This window comes from Myotis yumanensis, unplaced genomic scaffold (genome assembly GCF_028538775.1).
Source record: "Myotis yumanensis isolate MYYU_CA2020_CCGP unplaced genomic scaffold, mMyoYum1.0.hap1 SCAF_7, whole genome shotgun sequence".
Classification (NCBI taxonomy): Eukaryota; Metazoa; Chordata; class Mammalia; order Chiroptera; family Vespertilionidae; genus Myotis; species Myotis yumanensis.
This window is the reverse complement of record NW_027223758.1, coordinates 68,127,225-68,145,072: the sequence shown is the minus strand read 5'-3', so window position 1 is coordinate 68,145,072 and position 17,848 is coordinate 68,127,225. Positions and strand designations below refer to the sequence as shown.

General features: G+C 47.1%; 1 protein-coding gene across 2 annotated transcripts in view; it reads left to right on the top strand.

Moving 5' to 3' along the window:
- Nucleotides 1-17,848, top strand: part of EYA2 (EYA transcriptional coactivator and phosphatase 2) — a 211,470-nt gene that overhangs the window by 6,221 nt on the left and 187,401 nt on the right. The window contains exon 1 of one of the 2 annotated variants that reach the window (XM_070421593.1): nt 7,977-8,047. The exons of the other annotated variant lie outside the window; for it this stretch is intronic. The gene's annotated coding sequence lies outside the window, so the exon portion shown is untranslated. Of the gene's footprint in view, nt 1-7,976; nt 8,048-17,848 lie in introns of those variants that run through there. 2 annotated transcript variants of the gene reach the window in all.

The window sequence follows — 17,848 nt, the reverse complement described above, 5'->3', positions numbered from 1 at the left end:
ACCGGGGGGTGGGGGGGTGGGGATCACCAGTTCTCCTTACCTCGGCCAAGTCTAAATTCCTGCCTCACAGACGCGTTCAGCTAAAGTGGGCACAGAAAGGGGGTTTCTGAGCCCACGGTTTGAACAATCTCCATTTGATTTGGATTCTGAGGACAATGGAAGACATTCTTGGGGTAAAATGAGATAGGAGGCCTAGTTTTCCATCTCCTTCAATCACCCCTCTTACTGCTCAGGGGGAAAAGTGGGTTCAGGAGCCACCCCTCACTCCAAAGCACATGTTTTATTCCTGGTGCTTGGATGCACAGAAGCCAAAGGTTGAAATGTCTTTCTTGTGTTCCTTCTGGTCGGTTTCCTCACTGCCCGTCTCCTTCCTGTAGTCACTTTGTGATGAAAGTGTTAATAGTTTCCAGAACAATTTTTTTATTCCTGCGACCATGGACATGTTTTTAGCATTTGGGGTGCAACGCATAAGTATCAACCTTTAGGTCTTTGTTGATTGGCAGCTCCCTGAAATACGGAGAGACAGAGGGAGCGTCGGCGACATCCCCTTGCCTGGTACCAACCAGGTGCTGATGGGAATTCCTTGCAGGGATAAAGCTTTTTTTTTTTTTTTTTTTTTTAGGAGAGAGAGAAAGGGTGTCCATGCAGAGAGGTTGTTTTCTTTTGTGGGTGTGACTGTTTTCATGTAAAGGGACTTTGGTTTCAGTGTGTTCTAGAAGCATTTGTCTCTCTAGCAAAGGTCTGAATGTCCCTCTGGTTAGAAAGGGGGGGATGGGTGGCGGGGAAGGAGTACTCGGCCAGATTCCTGCACCTCCAGCCTTTTGTGTGACTGTGCAGTAGCAGGAAGCGGTGACTCGCTGCTGGGATGGTGTCATGTGGCATAGCAAGTTGTGACTTGCCCCTTGTGTTGTAAACAGAGTTTTGGTCCCATCCAGCCGTGAACAAGAATGGAGCCGAGAAGATTATTCACCTCCGGTCTGCCATGGGCCCGAGCTGTCCTCTGCCTAAAGATGCCATACTCCCTGGAGACGTTCATGTTGGGGTGTGGGCAGGGGAAGGAGAAAGAATGTCTTAAACCAGCAAATGTGTGAAACGCTCTGAACGTCTTCAGGTTTGCTCTGGCCCCGACAAGAAAGGCAAAGTGACAAAAAGGACATAGAAGCAGATGGAGAGATCGGGGGGCTTGAGCTAAAGTGGAGAATTTTCTGACAGGTTGGGGCCCCTGGAATGCCTTGCGAGAGTGTCTTTAGAAAGCTGATTTTGGAAATGTCTTTTCCTGCAGTTTTGCTAGTGTGTGTGTGTGTGTGTGTGTGTGTGTGTGTATTGATTGGCAGCCCGGCTTATTTTTAGTAAATTAGTTTTTATTTTTAAGAGAACACAAGGTTTATTTGGAAATACCAAGTAGCCCATATTTATTGAACACTTACGTGCTAAGCAAACACTTATATTTTTGTCTCTAAATAGCCTTCGATGGAACGTGCTATTATTCTTATTATCCCTATTTTACAGCCGCGGCAACGGAATCTCAGGGAGGTGAACGAACTTGTCCGAGGCTACACGGCTCGTGTCGTAGCCAGGGCTGAACCCAGGCTTGACTCCTAGGCCTGTCCCTCTGGTACTATAAGAGCTACCTTTCCTCTGCCTGCCTGCCTAGGAGAGCTGCTTTTGCCTCGGGGATATTAACTGATAAGCAGGTTGGGTTCAGCCAACAAAAGTTGGGTTCAGTTACGAGACATCTGCTGATTTTCACAGAATCTCCAGCCTGTCCTTGTAGGACTTGAGGAAGGTTTAGAGTTGGAATCTATTGACCTGGTGGCTGCTTCCCTGCAGTTAGCTGGTCTAAGCTATTGCCTGTGGCTGCTGTCTTGCGAAAACAGCAGTTGAGTAGTTAACTCAATAACAGAGATCACATGACCTGCCAAGCCTAATCTATTTTCTCTCTGGCTCGTTACAGAAGAAGTGTGCTGACTCCTGAGCTATTGCAATATGACAAGACAAATTTTGTTGACAAGGAAGAATATACTCTTGGGACATTTCATAGACCATTTCACTGATTTATTATTAACCAAATGTCTCCTACATGCCTGATACATTGCACGTGATGGGAGAAAGTTACAAATGCGTTCATTCTTTCACTCATTTTACAACAGTATGTACTGAGCTGTGTTCTAGGTGCGAGGCTGATTCCTGGGGGTCCAGAGCAAGAAGGACCCCATCCGGCACCTCTGATAGCAGGATCCCAGTGTGTTTTTACCAATATCTCACTGCCTCTCTTTCCCATTGAGGATTCAGAGGGCAGTGATATGACTTCTTGAGCTTTCCAGCAGCAGGATGGAGAGAAAGACCAACCCTGCAGACCATCAGCCAGTGAAGCCAGGCCTCACTCAGTAAGAGCAGTACACTGGCTTCTGCGCCTCGAACTGTGTCAGGCAACGCCATGGCCCACGTCTTGCCTCAGGCAGAAGTCAACCTTCTGCTTTCCTTCAGAGGCGGTAGGGAACAGGCAGGAGTGGGGGGAGTCAGACTGCCCAAGCGTTAGCTCTGACTTACAGCCTAGAGATTAAGAGCATGAACCCAGGGGCCAGACTGCTTGGGTTCAAATGCCTGCTCAGCATTAACCAACTACTTAACATTAGGCAAGTGACCAAACTTTTCCCTGCCTCCGTTTCTTCATCTGTACAACAGGCTGGATAATAATATGCCTTCCTCAAAGAGCTATTGTGGAGATCAAGTTAATAGTGTCAGTTACTGGATTATTATTATTATTATTATTATTAAGCTGTGTGACTTAGGAAAATGACTTAGGCTCTCTGGACCTCAGTTGCTCCTTTATGAAATTGGGATAATATAAAAATAACAATAATAATTGCTTCAAAGAGTCTTAGTGAGAATTTAAATGAGGTATTACATGTAAAACACCTCGCTTTGCTATGGTGCCCGTCTACGCTGAATGCTCAATAAGCTAGCCATGTGCTCAAGCCAGCTATTACTACCCTTGAAGTTACAGGGAATTGTATCCTAGGTCAGTAATATGCCTTTAAGCTATTGGTCAGTCAAGTGCTTTTTCAATATCAAGGGAATGTACGGCTGTGGTTAATAGCACAGACCCTGAGCTCAGATCTGGTCTGAGCCTTAAGTCCACTGCTCACTAACTGTGCCACCTTGGTGGGCTAGGAGCTGACCCTCTCCACTTCCCGGACAGTGGAGGCAACAGGGCCGCTGTTCACTGGGTGGTTGTGAGGGTTAAAAGAGGTTGCACACATAAAGCACGTAGCAGGGTGTTTGGCACATAGTAAGCACTCAATAAATGGTAGCTTGTATTATTATCACCCCCACTCCTCGCTGCACCCCCACACCCGAGAAAGTACTGAACATTAGTAAATTTTAATTTGAAAATAAAAGAACACATTTTAAAACTGCCAAACAGATTTAAAATAATATTCATTAAACAAAATTAAAATATTCTATTAAAGCCAGACTTTGGGCTCAGACCAAATTTTTATAACCCAAGCTTAAAGGCCAAGGAGTCCCCCAGCCACAATGGGGACATTGTGATTGAACCTGAGACTTCAACGCTGCTATTGAGCAGTCTTTGAAATGCACGTTTCCCCGTTAAAATAAAAGGGAAGTCATGGGAAGAAAAAAAAAATGAGATTCTTGCTCACCCCAACAAACCTTAATGAATTGAAAAAGAAAAACAAAAGTTTTCTCATTTTTTTCCTGCTGCCTTATCCTGCCAAGGACGCATGGCCCGCACCTAACCCCAGCTTTGACTGGTGCCTACTCAGAATGTCCCGGATCTGATAGCCTCTACCAGTCAACCTCGTCTAAATCCTGGTCTTCGCTTATATTTATAGTTCAGTGCATGATTGAGAGTCAGGAGTTGGGAGCCCTGCTGCCGGTTTGTGCCTCAGTTTCCCTATTCCCAGAACAGAGATTAAATGTTGCATAGGGCTATGCTAATGTGTAGAGTTAGATATCCCTATGGGTGTTTTAACCTTGTGTCATTCTCGCATGAATGAAACTTCCCCAGGCTTCTGGGACTTTGAAGAATTAAAGGATACCAGTATGCCTTTACCTGAGAGTTTTGAATCAACATAATCTCAATATTCAGGGAGGAGAATTGGAGAGGGAAGAAGTGGATTTAAAAGTCTCTCACAGGAGTTATGATGTGTGAGGCACCTTCGCAAAACTCATTTAATCCTCTCTACAACCACAACAAAAATCCCATGACGTGTGTGCATCTGTTTAACAAATGGGGAAACTGAGGTTGGGACAGGGGGAGTAGCTGCTGTCCAGTGGCATTCCATTCCAGGTCCCTCTGGCCCGAAGCCCAGGCCCGACCCCGCACGACCTGCAGCCCTTCTGGAGCAAGCACACGGACGCTCGCAGAGACCTCTCCCTGACCCTCGGTGGGTTAATTATGGCCGACTCTGACATTGCGGCAGTGTCCTTGATCCTCAGTGAGCCCGAGTCTTTGTGGACGTTTACCTGTCTTATTAGAATGGATGGACTCTTTCTCAAACAACAAGTGGAAAAAGTCAGGGCAGTGGGCTGTGGCAGCCTTCTCTAGGTGACAGTCTTTGTAAGAATCTCTGCGGAGTCTTGCCGACCAAGGGGTTGTGTCCTCCTCCTCAGACCAGGCCAGGCCCTTGGCGACCGTGCAGGGCCTTGCAGCAGAGTTGTCAGAGGTTGGGCAGCTCTTGGGGAAGCGGGACTCCACACTCCAGCCCCCACCTGCTGTGTGAAGTTGGGCAGGTCACTGGCGTCCTCTCAGCTCCACACTCTTCCCCTATTCATGGGGCAAGTGCTGTCTCTCTGGGGTTTGTTATACAACATAAGCACACTGATGGCGGGAACACAGTCTATGCGTTCTGAGATTGGTGTGCTTAGGGTTCTGTGGAATTGCACCCACACCCCCAGAAGTACTCAAGGAAAGTGAAGATTTCTTGCCCCAGGACTTATTCCCGACTGCTCTTCAGGTAGAAGCATCTCAAGACTGTACACATTCTGGAAAGATCCACTAGTCTCCGAAGGGCAGTCTTCTTGCCAACGGGGTGTGCACCCTCTCCATATTCACTGAAAACATGCATGGACGTTTTTGCATGTTTTTGTCTTTATTTTCTCATGCATTTGGAAAAGGTAGAACAAGAATTACAAACAAATGGTTTCACCCACTTTAAATGCTTAAGACCAAAACGGTTTAAAATCAAGTCCATCAGGTAATGAACTAGCAAAAGTGGCACCCAAGTGTGGCAGATTCATGAGCAAAGTCTGAGAAACACAAATCTGAAAATGTGACATTTTCCAAGTATCTGTTCACTTAAATGAAATCATTTACTTCTAAAGCTCTTCCCCGCAAGCTGATGACAATGAATGAATGTCCAAATACCCATCCTTCTAACCAGAACGGAACTTCTACACTCTGTTCTCAGGGGAATAAAATGAAACAAATGAGGTCTCTCAAGGATGTTGGGAAAGTTGTATCAGGGCACGCTAGTGTCTGAATACATTTAGCCTGTGTCTCATATCTTTACAAGAAGAATGACTACCCTTTGGATGACTATAATGTTAATAAAAATAACCTCTTGAGTGATTGCTCAATGCTAGGATCTGTTCTGAATGAGTATAGGCACCAACTCATTTATTCCTCACAAGAGTTCTACCAAGGAAGTGCTGTTAGAATTCCCATTTTAGAAGAGGAAAGTAAGGCCCAGAGAGGTTAAGTGACTTACTCAAGGTCACACAGTGAGTAAGCAGCAGTGCCAGACTCTGTATGCAGGAGGATGGTTCCAGAGGTTGTCTTCATAACTCCTGCACTCCCTGCCTCTTTAACCACCACAGGAAGAATTAAATCACCCTCTGTTTCACCTTCATTTAACTGGACAATTAATTAATTAATTAGTGATAGGAGTGAGAGGGAAACAGAGGCAGCATTAGTCTTAGCGGTAATTTTTCAGTGTTTTACAAGGATGTATTCGTGTGTCCTATTAACTTTCAAGTGCAGCATAATGTCGGGGTTAAAAACTGGTCTGTCCAGGTTCAATCCAGAGTCTACTACTTACTAGCCACATAACCTTGGGTTTACTTAACTTGTTACTGACTCAGTTTCCTCATTTATGAAGTGAATCCACATCGTAAGAGTTAACAACTATGACCTGCCGAGGGGAACCCCTGGCACACGGCAAAAGTGATGGTTAAATGCTATTGATGGCCCGTCGAGGAAAAAGTAACTCTAGAAGTCACATCTGCTTGGGCGACACAAATGCACTTTGGTACAGTCTGCTGTGGACGAGAAGGGAAGCGTGCCTGGGACGTGAGGCTCACGCTGGAAAACAGCTCGGGTCTTTCCAGGTGACTTCAGACCCAGCCAGAGACACTGGCTCTTTGCCTCCCCATGTGAGACGCTGCCAGGACAAGTGCTCAGTCGGCAGCCTAGAACAGATGAGGGCACTGAGGCCCCGGGCCAGGGCTTGCCGTAGTCACAAAGCCAGTCCGTGACACAGACCCCCACCCTGTCCCAAGAAGAGGTGGGACTTTGGGTCGCATGGCTCAGGGGTGGAGAAGAACACATCAAAACCCTTGCACTGCAATGCTGCCATAGGCTCCAATTTCAGGATTTTCATTTTTCTTCTCATTCCCTTTCTTCTGTCACGGAAAATGTCTTTTTCTCTAGAAAGGTCTGCCTGATTTTCAGTGACTAGCAGGGCAGACTTCCTGGGTTTGCCTCCTTCACCTTCCACCTCCACCTCACTTCCCACCTCCATTTCCTTCTGAATATGGAAAACTGAGCTTCCTCATTCATTCATTCATTCATTCATTCAAAACTGTGTGCCAGGCACACTGCTCTGGGCACAAAGAATACAATAGTGAACAAACACAACCTGAACCGGCTCCCTCATGGAGCTGCAATTAAGTGTGGAAAGACCAAATGTAAGCACATAAACATGTAAGGGACATAGACTGTCAGATGGTGACAAGCCTGTGTGGAAAAATCGAGAGAAGGTAGATAGAATGTACCCGGGACAGGGAGGCCTCACTGAGCAGGCAGCCACTGAGCATAGCTCTGAAGGAGGGAGGGTGCCGATATCTGGGGGAGATCACTCTAGAAAGGGCACATTCAAAAGCTCTGAGATGGAAGCGGCCTGGAGGCTGATGGAGCTGGGGGAGATCAAGTGGTTCAGGGGCAGATGAGGTCATGGAGGAGGGGCCTGGTCAGGTAGGGCCATGATTCGAATCCCACAGCCATTCAATCAGACACGTCTGAAGTCAGGATTATTATAATTTTGAAATGATTTTTTAATAGATACATAGGAACTAAATCTGAAATCAATCATTGCAAGCTCAGATACCCAAAGTGGCCAGACAGATAACCAAGTTAATGAAGAGGGCAGGGCGGTGCGGAATGAAGACCCTATATTGCCATGTATGCTGATTTCTCAAAGGACGCTACACTCTGGATCTTTATGAGAAATGTCCTGATTTTTAAATCACCAAAACGCACGTACTTGCTCACAGTGTGTGATCACTCTCCCAAACACAGCCTCAGATCCCAGGAATCCAATTTCAGTGAAAAGGCATTGCGCCTTCTCTCGTTCTCTCTTTCCTTTTCTTTTTACCAATTCCTGACCAGAAGAATGCCAAGAGATGCTAAAAAATTGTTTCCAGGAAAAAGTAGGACTTGAGTCTCCTGGGGAGGGGGGCTGAGACTTCTTCCAAGGAGCAATCAGTTTGCTTCATTTTTATGTCTTTCTCAGGATTTTTTTTCCTGATCACCCTCATCATGGGTAATGGCAACGTGGTCCAAATTCACCCTCCTCCGGGTTTTCGTTAGTTGCATGATGATGATGATTTTGTCATCTGGGGTTGATTTAGGAGTGGTGAAATGTTTGCAGGTTTTATAAATGGTTGTCAGCCACTGTTTAGAATGGCAAAGCATTTCTTGTGTTGTTCACATTGCAAGGGACGGGGTGATAGTTTCCAATGGCTACAGACATGAAAGTGGAAAGAAGGGGGGCCGTGAAGGATCCATAAGGAGATTGGAAAGGTGAGTAATTAGGCAGGGGCAGTGGGGGTGCGGAAGTGAGCTCAGCTCTCAGAGCTTTAAAGAACCGAGATGTCCAAGCTGACGGCACTGGATCCATAGTCCGCCTTCCCCACCCCTAAGCTCAGGGTCAGCAAAATCCCGGCCAAGGGGCCACATAGCTGTTGAGATTGTTCTGCATGTGAGTAACAGAAAACTTACTTTCGAGGTGGTTTCAGCAAAAGGAAATGTATTGACGTGGGGAAATGAAAAGTTCTGGGGAGCCCTGCATTCAGGGACAGCTGGTTCAAGAACTCCAATGTAGGTGCCGTACCCGTTTCTTAATCAATCCTTAGTTCAGAAGGATTCTATACTTGGTCGTGTGCCACCTCTGGAACTAGGGAGGGAGTAGGAAAGGGTTAGATTTCCAAACTGCAGTCAGCAACGTTTGCTGAGAGTGGGGCGGTGGACCCCCAAAACTGCATTCTAATGCCGCTCTAGACCCTCTCCACTCCTCTCCTACTGGCCGGCAGGGCCCTGTGTGAATTCTGTAGTCCTCCCGGGTGCTGCGCTGTGCTCTGGGTGAATCATCTTTTCTCCTCAAACACTCCTATGAGGTTGGAACTTTTAAGGCATGCTACTCACTGTTCCCACGACCCTAGAGGATTATCTTATTTCAAAGAAGGGCATTCAGAGGGGGTCATCTCTTTCATGGCGTCTTGTACAAAATCCGCACCGTCTTTGGGACACTCCAGCCTAGCCTGGGGGATGCACTGGACTTCGGCAGAGAAGTTGGAGATGCTTCGGTATCACCTGGAGTGGAAGGAGTGAGCCCGGCTGTGTGGGGCTCACGTTCTTGGGCCTCCGGTGATCAGCCCATGGTTCCTTTCCTCCTTTGAGCTTTGCCCTCCATTCTTGCCTCCGCTGGACTTTTCCATGTTCCGCCTAGTGACACTGCAGTAACATCTGATGCAACAGAGGTTGCACGCCAGCAACCAAGATGCGTTTTATTTGGTCTGCAGAATATTTAAAACAGAAAAGGGAGCCAGTGCTTGAAAATCTGGACATTTTACACAAAAATGCACATTTCTGGCTTCCATTAAAAATATCAGAAGATCTGTCAACACTGTGCCCACATTTCCACATGATTTCAATTGACTGGGGCTGGGGAATGGTTGTCTCTTTTAGATGGATGAGTTCTCAGCTCACCGCAATCCCCACCTCTCCCTATTGTCTCCCGGACCCTAGGCTCAGGATCAGTCACCATTTGCTGTTGAGATGGTTGTTCTAGAGTAGATTTAAGAGGAAAAGGACATGTTTCCCATAGCCAAGTCTCCCACAAAAATATGAAAATGAAGTATCAGCCAAGTTGGTCATTAGTGTTAGGGAAATGAGAAAAAAAAGCATGTGTCTTTGGGTAAGTCACGTTTCCTCAGCATAGACACTGTGGACAGTGGGGATTGGACAGTTTTTGTTGTGGAGGTCTGTCCTATGCATTATAGGATGGCATTTAACAAGTCCACTTATGGACCTCACCCCTTTCAGAAGTAAATCGTTTCCTGAGCTCCAGGCACCCACGACCAGTTTAGTAAAAAAAGAGTTTTCTCACCATAAGTAAGAAAAACTGATCTGAATTATGTCCCTGTAGGCCCAGATTGGCAGTGAGGTTATGAGTTGGCTGATTTTGGCTTAATCATAGGTGGACTTGCCAACTGTGGAGGCCACTTAAGACGGCCTGTCTACGATGGTAGAGAAGGAATTTAGCATTGGAAGAGAGGTTGAACAGTCTTAGAGTCTTTGGAGAATTTCTCAACTTGTACCTTAGAGAGGCCATGGTAGATGCTACTTGGAAAAAAATTGCAAACTGTAGGTTTTACTGTGGTGAATGGGCAGCTATCAAGGCTGGCTCATGGATGCCTCCTCCAGCTCCGGTTCTGTGAAGCTACAGCCCCCAGAGTGAATTTCCCCAAGACTGCATCTTCGCAATTGGTAGCGGGGGTCTGCCATGGAAAACCAAGAAGACACGAATGTCCAGGGAGGGAGAGCAGTCCCGTGGCTAGTACTGTGGACCACGTGATGTTTTCTTTTTGACTTTCACCAGTGCTCCAAGTTCCATCGGGGTCTGAAATATCATCCATGCTTACGTTTCCTTATAATAATGATCATAGGGGCCAGTCATCCATTCAACACATATTTACTGAGCACCTAGTATGAGGCAGCTACTGTTCCAGGCACTTGACAAGAAGCTAAGAGCAAAGCTTACCTCGACCTTGCCCTCTTGGAGCTTGTATTTTTGGCGGAAGAGAGATAGACAATAAACAAGGACATAAGCAAATATATATTTAGTGTAACAGTGTGTTAAGTGTTGCGAATAAAATTAAGCAGGGGTAGGTGACTAGGGAGTATTAGGAGAGAGTAGTGTTTTTAGTTTAATTTTAGTTTAAAATATAGTGGTCACTGCGATGCTGTGCTGGTAATCTGGCTCTCTTGAAAGCAAACGCACTGAATTGTAGTGTTTGCCACTTCCTGTTGTGTAAATACTCTCATCGTGGCTGATTTCAAGCTCCTTTCACCATGGCTGGTCTGATGGGATAGAGCCTGGTGTGTTCAGGAACGGCCAGGAGTCCATTGTAGCTGGAGCTGTGAGGCGAGTGGGACAGGAGATGTGGTCAGGGAAGTAGCCAGAGCATTCTATGCCATGGTTAGGTTTTTGGCTTCTACTCTGAATGAGGCGGGAGCCCTAGGAGAGCTCCACGCAGAGGAGGGACAGAATCTGACTTACCTCGAGCAGCATCCCTCTGGCTGCCGTGGGGACAGACTGCGAAGGTAGAGCAGGGACATCCAAGAGGAGACTGTGTGGGCAAGAAGTGACGGTGACTTGGACCAGGGGGGTGGCAGCAGGAGTGGTGAGAGTAGGTGACCCTGGACATATTTTGAAGGTGGAGATGATGGCCTTTGCTGAGGGAATGATCTGGGCAAGGTGTCCTGCCCAGGCGTTTGGGAGGATGGGGCTGGCAGGGGGAGGAGCAGGTCGGAGCACTCCTGTGAACCGGCTTGAGTAAGTGCTTACATGCACCATGGCCTCCCATCCTCACTGGTGGGTTCTTTCATTATCCTGTGTTAGAGAGGGGGTGACAGTGACCCGGGGAGGTTGACCAGCATGGCCAGGCCTGAGCCCACCTCGCTGCCACTGTGCTGTCCTGCCGTGGTCGCTGGGCGCTCCCGGCCCCACTCCTCCCCTTTGTTGTGAAGACATGGAGGGAAAGAAACCCGAAAAGGAACGAACAGAGGAACCGAGCCCCTCTCCCTTGTGCAGAAAGAACTCTCCAGCCGTTACTGCAAGCACCATTGGTTCTGCTCAGTGACTCCATCGCCAGCCTCTTTCCGTGACAATTTTATTGGATTAACCCCATGAAGATTAATATTCCATTATAAAATTTTCACTTTAAAGAAATGAGCAGTTGATAGCTTAGAAGGCTTTGGTTTTGTGCCGACATAGGTTTGAACCCACCACTTACCAGCTTTCCTTGCCTGAGCGTCAGTGTTTTCATCTGTGGAGTGGGCTTATTAAAGGATCCCACTCTGATTTAATGAGATGATGTGCATGGGGCACTGTGCCTGGCCCCGCACCCACACGTGGGGCTGAGGGAGGGGGTGCTGGTATCTCAGGACTATCATTGTTTGAGAGAGGGAATTAGAAAGTTAGGCTCAATTTTAGACAAAAGCCGAGTTACCTTAGAAGCTGTGGTAGGCCGGGGATTGTGAAGCACATGGTGACTGAGAGCTTTGAGGTTTGGCCTTTTCCTTTCTTTTTTTTGCAGAAACGGGCGGGGGGGCGGGGGTACTGGAGATTGGAGGCCTCTTACTGTGTTTTTTCTGTGCGCACCAGGCGGCCGGTCCTTGGCCATTTTCTGCTCCCCAGGCTCCCAGAGGAGCCGACCTCAGCCCCGCAGAGCCTCCTGCCTTGAGTTGTCATTTGTCGAAGACAGAACGGCATGTTCTCTCAACAAGCAAATCCCCAGATGTGAGCCCATTCGGGGCTGCCACGTTTTTCCTGATGAAATTCCTGACTTGGTGTGTTGTGTTTTCTTAAAAACACGCCCACTGCCTCCAAAAACCTCAGCTGGGGAAGAGAAACATTTCTCGTTGAATTACCAGTGTTTGAAATGGTGTCAAATTATGCCCCACTTTCCTGGTGTCCATACGCCAGTCTTTCCATTCACTGTTTTTGCGGACAGACTGAGGTGGCAGAGCATGGCTATTATCTAGGCCGCCCTGGCATGATACAGATGGGAAAACTGAGGCTCAGAGAGGCCAGGGAGCAGTGCCACACGCTCTGTTGGTCTCCAAGCCTCCGCCAGACCCAGATCTCTAGATTCCAGACTCCTTTTCTTTCTCCTTTGTCCGAGGTCACAAGCAGGCAGCCTGTGGCCACCTCTACCCCACAGATGTATTTTTGTTGGCCTGAGGGTGTTTTAATTTGGATGAGTTGCCAGCATTTAAAAATCAGGAGATTCCATATAAAAACCCAGATTTCTGGCTTCTCTTGGTCCAGTGGGAGATCAGCCAAAGGAGGTCTGCATTCCTGCATGGTGACAGCTGAGGTTCGCAGTAATGACCACTTCCTGTAGCAGAGCACGTCTTCAGTTTGCCACAGTCCCCACCCCTCCCTCTAGTATCTCTGGACACTGGGGCTGAATGTCAGTTACCGTCACAGAGCTTCCTTTCCTGGTCCTCTTATGGTGGAATGAAGAGGAAAGTAAAACATTTCTTGAATTTGTGTTTTTGTCAAAAATCTATATATATAGAAGCCTAAGCGACCGTTACGACCGAACAACCGGAACGACCAGAACTACTGGTCGACTGGTCGCTATGATGTTCACTGACCACCAGGGGGCAGATGCTCAACTCAGGAGCTGCCCCCTGCTGGTCAGTGTGCTCCCACAGCCAACCTCCCATGGCCTCTACCCCAGGCTGGCCAGCCCCCCGATAGGCCTTGATCACCGGCCAGGCTGAGGGACCCCACCTGTGCACGAATTCGTGCACCAGGCCTCTAGTGAAGAAATAAAAGATGAAATGAAATGGCTGTTTGTTTAAAAACGAATAGTACAGCTCTGGCCAATGGGTCTCAGTGGGTTGGAGTGTCATCCCCTATATCGAAGGGTCATGGGTTGGATTCCTGGTCAAAGTACATACCTAGGTTGCAGGCTCCATCCCCTGTCAGGGCCTGTGCAATCGATCGATGTTTCTCTCTCTCTCTCTCTCTCTTTCTCTCTCCCTCTCTCTCTAAAATCAAATTAAAAAACACACACACCTAATGGTACAAAGCATTATTATGGTAAGGAAAGAAATTTCTATGAATTTAATATGCAAACAGAATACATCAGTGTTGAAGGAGCCAGCCCCTTCACTCACTGACTCTACCCTCCCTTCTCTGCCAGCATTACGCTGTGGGCCCTGCATGCCAGGGCCATCGTCTCCACTTATTTTTTTTAAGGCAGAATTAAACTTCTATGACCTTAATCTGCCCCACTTCTCTGAACTTGAAATGCTATTAAACTGAATTTTTAAACTTTTTAAAAGTTTAAATAATCTTTAATTGCTCAAGAAAGAGTATGAGTGTGCTTGTGTGTGCGCGTGTGTGCGAGCATATGTGATGTGTTCTTGATTTATGGGATTTCCCCTGAATAGAATTGGACGAAAGTGGGTTTTCCCTGGCTCTGGGACTGCCGCTTCTGGACTTTGCTGTAAATTTAAGCCAGGGTGCAAAACCAAGGTGGTTTTAACTCTCCTGTCTGGGTCTATCCAGGAGCTGGGTTAAGATTGACTTTCTTTCTGGGATCTACTGGAGGGCTCATGGAGAGAAGGGTTGAGGACACCAAATTTTTAAAAATGACCATCACTCTTTGTCTGGGCGAGTTGACCAAGAGAAAAGAGAAAAACATCTCCAGAATACCTGTGTGCCAGAACCTCGTGAGAAGATTGCCTTTCTGCTTTCCAAAGTGAGCTTGGGAACTTCCTTTCAATACTGACATGTTCACTTCAGCACGTGTCAGGAAGAAATAGAGTGAGATAGCCTATCAAGTACATAAATGAGTGGTAGTTCTTAGAACGAGGCTCAATTTACTTACAGAAGAATAAGAGTCCATTTAAAGAAAAATCTGTAAGCAGTACAGTGGTTTGGGGATGTGACAAAGTCAGGAATGATTGGTTTCATTTAATCCTCACAATACTCGGAAGTGGTCAGAGGGTCAGCTCACCCCAAAGTCTGTCACGTCTTGTACTTCCTCAGAGCACTGAACTTGCCATTAAATACATAATTGTGTGATCTTTTGCATACTTCTGTCTGACTTTTTTAAACGGTGCCTGTCATTTCATTGTTGTAGTTCCAGCATCCAGCAGAGTGTGCTCAGGAAATAGCAGCGACTGAATGCGTAGACATCATGCAAGGCAGGAATGGCGGCCCCTTTTGTAGATGAGGAAATTGAGGTTCAGAGGGGCCAAGTGACCCTGTAGATTATGGCAAAGCCAAGATTCGAACTCATGACTCTCAGGCTGCACAAAGCCTAGGAACTTTGTGCCAAGCACCAACCGTACCAACACCAGTACCCGGGAGTCAGGTCAGCCCACGACCTGATCCGGCCCACAGCAAAGTGAGGGGAAGGAGGTTGGTCCAGAGCATCTCATAAAGCCAGATGGGTTCAATTTAAAGAATGGACTGTTGTTTTTATTTCCTTTCCATTTTAAAGGTATCTTGGTTTCTTTTTATGGCTATACAAGGTCACATTTGTGGTTTTTAAACACGTTACTTAGCAGACCAAAATGGGAGCCTCTTGTGTTGGTTCTCCCAGCGTTTTCTCGTTTTTGTGACTTTCTAGCTGGTGGGATCCTCGAGTCGGAGGATCCTCAGACAACTTCGGCTGCTTCTTGAAATGGTCTGAGGTTTCAAGACTTCCCTTGGACTCACCGTTTTCCCTCCTGGGGGTGAGGGCAGGCCTGTCTCCCTCACTCCACGTGCCGCTGGGGAGGCAGGGCCACCGTTCCTCTGGGAGAAACAGGAGCTGCCAGCATGCCTGTGGTTCTGCTCGGCTGTTCCGCTTTCAGCACAATGCAGATTGCCTTTGCCTTTTCTAGACCAATCCAGAACCCTCTCGTCCGTCTGGTAATCGTAACCACACGCTGCATGGGGTTTCACCTTGGAAGGTCTGCCCGCTGTAGATCCCTATCGCTTCTTCCCGGCTTGGGAGCTGGCCAGGTGCCACCTCTCCACACCCTGCCAGGGCATCCAGCTGGGGCCAGACTTTGGCTGGCTTTTAACTGGGGAGCCTCCAGGGTGGGGGCGCTGTGACAGCAGCTGTGGAGACTCAGGGCTGAAGTACCCCAGCCCTCCCCTCAAGGAACTTAGAGACTAGTAGGTGAGACAAGACGGGCCCCCATGTTTACTTGGGACTGGGTTCTAGGTCCCGGGCTGAGGCCCAGAGTATAAACTCTTATGCCTGTGCAGCACCTTACAGTTTAAAAGGACATCCCCAACTTCTTTTCTCCTGTTTCCAGCTGCAGTCCTCCAACGTGAATGAAGACTAGCTCCCATTCCATCTTCTGGTATCCTCTCCTTTCCTTCCCTTTTTGGTTCCCATTGCATCTTCAGGGCATTGCCTTACTCCCCAGTTCCAGGTATAGATCCAGCCAGACACAGCATTCCATCCCCCGACCCTCAGGGATTGGCTCCGGGACAGGGACGGGACTCAAGTTGAGCGGGAGCCAGTCCTGGGAACCTTGCTGGAGTTCTTGGGGAAAAGGTACCGCCTTTGCTCTGGGTGGCTAACCTGGCAGAAGGTGGCCAAGTTGCTTAGCCGAGGCCAGCCTGAGGATGAAGGCGACCTGGGGAACGATGTGGAGTCCTGATGACATCCCTTGAGCAAAAGACTCCTGAGGACAGCACTTGAGCACCTGCTTCCAGCTATCCCAAAAGCTAGAGCCACAGGCTATTCAATTCTTTTTTATTTGCTTCAAAAAGGTTTAAACGGACTTTCTCCCACTTGCTACAGACTAACACAGTTGGTCTCACTTACTGTGTTGCCCTGCTTCTTTTAACCGTAATGAAACTCGCTGTCACTTATAAAGCACTCTCGAAAGCCTTTCGTAGCAATTGGACTCATATTTCTACGAGACAACATTGGCCTGTTTTGTTGATGAAGGATCTGAGGCACAGAAGGGAAGGACTGCAAGTTTGCTTTTTTCCTCTTTGGAGGGAGCATCCTCATCAACTTTCACTTTGGGGAAGAGCAGTTTTTCATAACCAGGGCACCTCCACCCCAGAGGAGGGGAGTGCAAAGGGATTTGAAGAACAACCCAAGCGAGGTCAGGGAAGACTCCTGGTAATGTTAGATGCATAGAAAGTTCTGGAAGGTGGGAGGGAAATCATTAACTGCAGGTATCTATGGGACGTGGAATGGGGGTGGGCGGAGACTTTTATTTTTCACTTTATGTACTCTACATTCTGAAAACGTTTATAGGGACCTGGATGGTTTTATACTCAAATAAGTGACTTTTGAAATGTAACAGCTGGCTTTCATCTGGAACAAGCATCAGATTTGACTTCTAAACCATTGAGAAAATATGAATCCATGAGTCTATATCAATAATAAATAGATAAGTAAATAAACAGGAGAGAGGGCAGTTTATTGTTTACAGTAGAATGACAAGGACCAGCTGGAAGTGTGGGGAGAGGGCTGGGTTTGAAACACATCACTTTGTGACCATTATGGTAAAGACTGGTTCGTCCAGGAGTCGCCCATAGATACAAAATCTGGGGTGGGGTATGTTGATGAGGATTAGGATATTGGCATGCTCTTAAAGGATCTCCCCATCGATGTCTTATTAATTTCAAGGCGGCCAAATCAGATGCTACAGTGAGTGGATATTAACATCATCTTAAGGGGAGGGTGGCTATGTGATACCCTGAGAAGGACTCACTGTCAGCCAAGTAGTGTTCTGGCCGAGAACGCATAACCTGTGTAATTGTGAGGAAACCAGCAGACAAAGCCAGATGTGAACCTTCTGTTTCCAAAAGGGCACCTTATTCTTCAAAAATGCCGATGTTGTAAGACCGAGAAAGGCAGGGGAAATGCTAATGGAGCCTAAAGAGATATGACAAGTAACTGCAATTAATTCTAGACCAGATTCTGCATCGGAGGGGACATGCCGTCGGGGACATGAGTCAGTTGACAAGTTGTGATTCAGAGAGTGGATTGGGTAAGATATTTGTAATGGTGTTACATTCTCCGGTGCTGATAACTGTCCTGTGATTATGTAAGAGAATGCCCTTATTCTTAGGAAATACACACTGCAGTACTTAGGGGTAAAGCTTCATGATGTATGTATAACTTATTATTAAATGGTTCAGAAAAAAACAGATGGTATGTATGTGCATGCATATGTGTGCATATGTGGAGAGAGAAAGAGAGAGAGCGCAATTGACAAATCAAATGGGATGAGATGCTAACAGCAGGTGCGTCCAAAGAGATAATACAAGTATTCTTTGTAATAGTAAGTTTGAAATTAATTCCAAATGAAAGCATAAAAATTATTACCAGCAAAAACTATATTTCATAATAATAGTAGTATGTGGCATTTATTGAACAGCGAGACACAGGCATGGGATGTGATTTACTCCCTAGAGACCCCTAACATCAGGTGTGGTTCACATGCTCATCTTCACAGAAGATGAAGTGGAAGCTCAGGGAGGGGAAGGTGCCCCAAGACCCTTAGCAAATCAGTAGAAAGCGGTGTTTTCACAGAAGTCAATCTCTCCAGGACCCCCAC